This window comes from Cupressus sempervirens, chromosome 9, assembly GCF_028749045.1.
Source record: "Cupressus sempervirens isolate cs-2001-9-10 chromosome 9, ASM2874904v1, whole genome shotgun sequence".
NCBI lineage: Eukaryota > Viridiplantae > Streptophyta > Pinopsida > Cupressales > Cupressaceae > Cupressus > Cupressus sempervirens.
The window spans coordinates 584,522,229-584,528,255 of NC_143126.1; positions in this window are offsets into that span (position 1 = coordinate 584,522,229).

Sequence of the window (6,027 nt, forward strand, 5' to 3'; positions counted from 1 at the left end):
TTCCTTTTTGACCTTTCTATGTCTACCTTGCACATTCAATGTTAGGTGATGTCACTAATGTTGGATTCAATGTTTATACATGCCCTCTTAATTCTGTTACAATGCAATAATCACATGTCAATGATGCCTTCCTCCAATCACGAGGTTATAAACTTCAATCACTTTGAAACTCATTCATTTATTCCTACTAGTTGTTGCTTCAAACTTATCCCATATTCTATTGGATACCATTAATCAGTTGAAAGTCTTAAACATTCACAAAAATAAACTCGTAGAGGCTTCTTGGGCACATGATAAGTTTTATGTATTCATACATTGCAACTCCACCTTTAGCTTGTTCTTGACATCTACTACTTGCAATTGACTCAAGCTTCTCTTTCAAGGTTGAAGATAGTGCAATTCAACAAGACTTCGCACACCCAATAGTCGAGCCAATCTCTCCATCGACAATTCCTTCCTCAAAGTCTATACTTTTCTTCATCCCCTAACAATTTGAAGAACTCTTTTTATTCTCCTGCCAAGTGTTGATCTACCTTCAAGCTATTAGGCTTTATAGAAGGATCATGGCTTTGATACCATGTTGGATAATGAAAGATTGCTGCAAATGTAATGGCACTATTTGTATTGTATGTGTTTTCCAATGACAACAATCTTTCTTGTACTTATATTGTGGATGAGACAAGGAGAGACATGTCTTTTCATGGCGCATGTCTATTTATTAACACATTTTTTTAATTAATGAACTCTCTCTCTCTCTCTCTCTCTCTCTCTCTCTCTCTCTCTCTCTCTCTCTATATATATATATATATATATATATATATATATATATATATATATAGTTTAATCACATAGGTTTATTTGATTGAAGCTACCAAACATCAGCACCATCCACTGTCCAAGCTTGAGGGTTTCTGTCCTCTCACCCATTGAAAGTTGTAGCTTTCCAAACACTCTCCAAGAGAGAAAAGAAATCCAAAATCAATAACCAAGCATACCCAAAATGAATTGGATTCCTCTTTTTAATGTTCAACAATTTGTAATGTCTTCCCCTAATGCCAACCTTAAAAGAAAATTTATTAAATGTTTTCTTCCCTCTTTTACATTTAATAAATTTAATACTGGCCTACATGTGTTACTTTAAAAATAATAATGATAAAAACCAATGAGTGCATATATGAAATTAAAAGAGGGACTGTCAATAGGCAACCTATCTTGCGAAGGGAGAAAGCACAAATCATTTTCGGACATTTGTTTGTTATTGAAGAGATTTGCATAGAATATTGGAAGAGTATTCACTAGGAGTGTTGTTTTGAGAGTTGAGAGATGCTCTCAGAGCAACCAAATCAATCATCGTCAGATTGCAGGAACCATTATTGGTCTGGTAACTAATAATCACAGCCAATTGTACGAACTAAAGTTTTTAAAGAAGGGGTTCTGAAAGGAAATCTGATAGACAAGAAATATATCGACTTAAATGAGTGTGCCATCTATAAGAACATAGCCTACAAGGAAGATGCTTCTTCGGTGCCGAGCCCAATGCTTAGGAATAGTTGGTGTATTCCCAGAATTGCAGGGAATCTCGAAAGTGATTGCAACAGTAAATGTTAATTATGGTGGGATACGTGATAATAGGCGAATGAAGGCAGATGTTATGCCTCGAGCAAGCACATTGTGAACGTTCAACATCATTGAAAGCATTGAGTAGGTCGAGAGTTTCTTAAAGGGGATGCAAATATGTCGAGTTGCAGCATGCACTAATGCGGAATACTTCTGAACCAGGGGAAAAATTGTATTTGCAGGAGTAAGTTTGAAATGGGATGGAGTGGCGTGCAACTTGGTATTTGGTTGGAGAGAGAGTTACTTTAGACCAAAAGTCGTTGTTGCAACTGTTTCCATAGTAATTGCCCTAAGCTTCCATAGCAGTCGTAAGTAGGGGACTAATCGTTTTTGGTCTTGGAATGAAGCTTAGTGTGTGATGTTTAAGCCGTTCGGTTCAAGATTGTCCACAATGTTCAGGGAGGAGTGATCAACCCAACTGATTTGACTAAAAATGGAGCCTTTGTATGGTCCAATGAGGAATACAAATGTTTTGATCAGTTTAAGAATCTAGTGAGTTTATGCTTTGTGATAGCAACACCAGATTTCACTAGACCATTTGAGCTAGAGCATGATGCATCAGGTGAAGGGGTAGGTGCTTTCCTAACACAAAATAAACATCAAATATCTTTTGAAAGTAGGAAGTTGAGAGGAGCTGAAAAGAGTTATTCAATCTATGACAAAGAGATGTGAACAATTATGTATGCTCTTGCCAAGTTCACAGAATATCTAGTTGGGAGTAAGTTCAATGTTAGAACTGATCACAATAGCCTCTAATACTTCTTAAACTAGCAAGATTTAAGTGAGAGGCAACAAAAGTGAGGTGAGTAAATTGCAAGCATATGACTTTGACATTGCTTATGTGAAGGGAGAATAAATGTTGTGGTTAATGCGTTGTCAAGAAGACCTCATTTATGTTCCTTAGCGGAGACAACAACTGATTGGAAGGATATTACAGCTGAATATTCTAAAGATGATTGGACTTCAAACTTACTTGAAGGTAAAATTCATGATGATAGGTATAAAGTGCAAAATGAGTTGATACTTTATAAGTATAATATTTTTTTATGGGACAAGCTAATCTCCCGACAAATTGTGCACGTTATGCATGTATCTACTAGTATAAGACATGCAACCATATTGATACCCATCTCATGTGTGATGATGCAAGAGATGTAACGACTTAATGAAATACATTTTTTAGCCAATCTTAACTTTTAAAAAAACTAATCTGCTGCCCAGAATTTGAAATCGATTCCCCCCCATATAGTTTTAAATCCTATTTTTGCCGCTCTCATTTGTTCATTTGGACACCATTTCTATTAGAGATTCTGCGATGTCATTTTTGCATTCTGGTAATTTTTATGTTGCAGATCTAAAGTAATTTATTCATGTTCTTTCTTATACTGTGTGTTTTATTGGAAAAAATATGATTTTGTAGATGATTTACAAAGGATGATTTTGTAGATATATTCTAAATTTTAAAAATATTTGTAGGAAATCTAGCAACGGGAGAAACAATTTGCTAAGTAGTGAGAGCAATCAATATTTGGTATATTTTTTAGTTTGGTTATTGTAGAGGATGGAAAACCAGACTTATGAGAGGAAATCATCACCTCTGTATAAGCAATTCTCATTCACAAAGATGATCAATATTTATGTCCTCTTCATTTAGATTCTAAAATTTATATATTTAGATTTGAGTATAGGTAATAAATGTTGTTTGAATGCTAGAAATCACAAAGGGCTCTTAATGCTCATATTATGAATTTTTGTAGGGCAAGGTGGAGAACATGAACTTTCAAGCGAAAGTTTTAGTAGGTTGATGCTACACATATTGTCATTGGAAGATCTGTTGAAGAAACTATGGTGGGAAAGAAGTGCAAAGGCAAAGGAAGAAGGAGAAATACACGTGTCAGATGGAGATGGATTTAGGGTTCCTCTTTATTATACGAGCTATACAAAGGTGGAGGACGAATCAATGGAGGAGTGGAGGCTTGATTATCTATTTCATTGGTATGTCTTGGATGTCATTGAGGATGTGGAATACAAGTGAAACTATGAAATTATTGCCTTTCTTAGGCTTGATTAGAACCTTTGTAATACATTCTTAGTATGATTTTCAAGTCCAGCGCTTTTGGTTTATATTTTAAGGGAGTTGGGAGATATAAATAGTAAGGTCTCTATAATCTTTCACTTATTAATAGAAATAAACTACATCTATTTTGTTAGCTTCAAGTTTCAATATGTCTTTCTTAATGGGCGATTTATATAAGTAATCTTTAGATGTGCTATAGATGAAGATATCTTTGTTTAAGTTGTAAAGAATATTATTAACAATTTTTTTTGGAATCAATCAATAATTTATTCTCTTATTTGGACTTCAGAAGATTCCACCAAGATTTTTCTCTCTTTAGACCCACTTGTGATCATGTGAAAAGTAAAAAATATACAATTTTGGTCACCTTTTGAGTTTCACTATGTCTTTTTTAATGGACGATTTATATATGTAATCTTTAGATGTGTTGTATATGAAGAGATCTGTGTTTCAGCTGTGAAGAATATTTGGAATCAATTGATAATTTATTCTCTTATTCGGATTTCACAACATCACACCAAGAAATCCCTTCCTGCACAAAAGAGCTACGATGTCGCGCAAGCATAGAAATACATTGGCTTTACATCACAACAAGATTTTACTTTCTTCACTAATGACTTGCAATGTTACAAAAAGTACAAAAGTAGATTTGCGTAACATTGCACCATGATTTCATTTTGCTCACAAAAGACCCACGATGTTGAGTTTCAATGTCTTTTTTAATGGGTGATTTATATAAGTAACCTTTAGATGTGTTGTATATAAAGAGATCTTTGTTTAAGTTGTGAAGAATATTTTTATATTATGCATTAGAATGGATACTCAAGATAAATCATTGACTATACTTATAAGAGGAAGAAAAAGTACTTCAACTTTTTTTCTTTATTCGATTATGTACTTCTCATTTTTACTATTCTTCACTAAATAATATAATATAATTTCAAATAATGTTACTCATTTTTTTCTACGTTTATGCTCACGAACTATTTTTTTTCATTAATGAAATTGTTGACATTTTTTTTCATCATTATCCCATTACAAATAATCGATCAAAGACATCTTTCATGGGATAAGTTGTGAAGTTTTCAGCGAGCTATAGTTGTGCAATTTCGGGCATTCTTGGGTGCTTGAAAATATTGTGTAGTTTCTTGCATCGAAGGAGGTATATCGAATGGTCAAATATCGAATGAATATCTTTGTGCTCATTCGACATTCACAGGTCAAAACTTGTGGTGCATTTTCGTGCTTGCATAAAGTTGTAGGACTGTTTGAAGCGAAGGGACTCCTTGTTGCGATCTTTCGATGTTGTGCAGTTTCATGCATTAAAGGAACTTCATCGAATGAGTTGGCTTATTGAAGAAATAGTTTTGCGCTCATTTGATGCCACATAGTTGTGAAGTTATGCAGACCAAAATAGTAGTGCATTTTCGTGCTTGTGCGACATCGCAAATCCTTTGTGAGGAAAGGGAAATCATGTTGTGATGTTACGTAGGATGAAACTGCAATGTATTTTTCTACTTGTGTGACATTGCAGGTCATTTGTACAAGAAAAGATTTAATGTTGCGATGTTGTGCAGGTCAAAATTGTTGTGCATTTTTGGACATCGTAAGAGCTTGTTGAATGAGTTTGGCTTATCATAGAAGGCTTTTTTTGCTCATTCGATGTCGTGATGTTATGCAGGTCAAAATTGCAACATATTTTCATTTTTGCACAACATTTGAAGTCATTTTTGCATGAAGAAATTTCACAAGATTGCACCAAGATTTTTCTCTTTTCAAACTCAGTTACAATCATGTGGAAAGTAAAAAATATACAATTTCGGTGTGCTATCATGTCAAATGAGCAATAAAATCTTCCTATGATAGGCCAAACTCCTTTGATGTTGTAAAAACACTATATTTTCAAGTGCCTCAGAATAATTTCAACTTGTGATCAAGTCAAATGAGCAATAAAATCTTCATACGATAAGCCACTCCTTCGATGTCAATACACACAATTTAAGGTAATAATTTTAAAATGAGAAAATAACAATAATATAAATTAATAGTAATTAAAATAAATTTAATAATAATATAATTATAAAAAAAGTATTGTCTTTTAAAACTAAATTATGCATTCTGTGTGATGAATTTCCATCAATCAAATCGTAAAGGATGAAGTCAGGTCTACTTTCATTGACAAAATATTCTCCGTTTACTACATTTGTTAAGTTAAAGATGGATGGTATGTACGCATAATGCTAGTTTTTTAGTATGGATGGACGATTCATCGAGAGGATAGTTGCATCCTTTTTTTATTACCTAATTTCAAGTTCAAATTTTGAAGTTTTGAA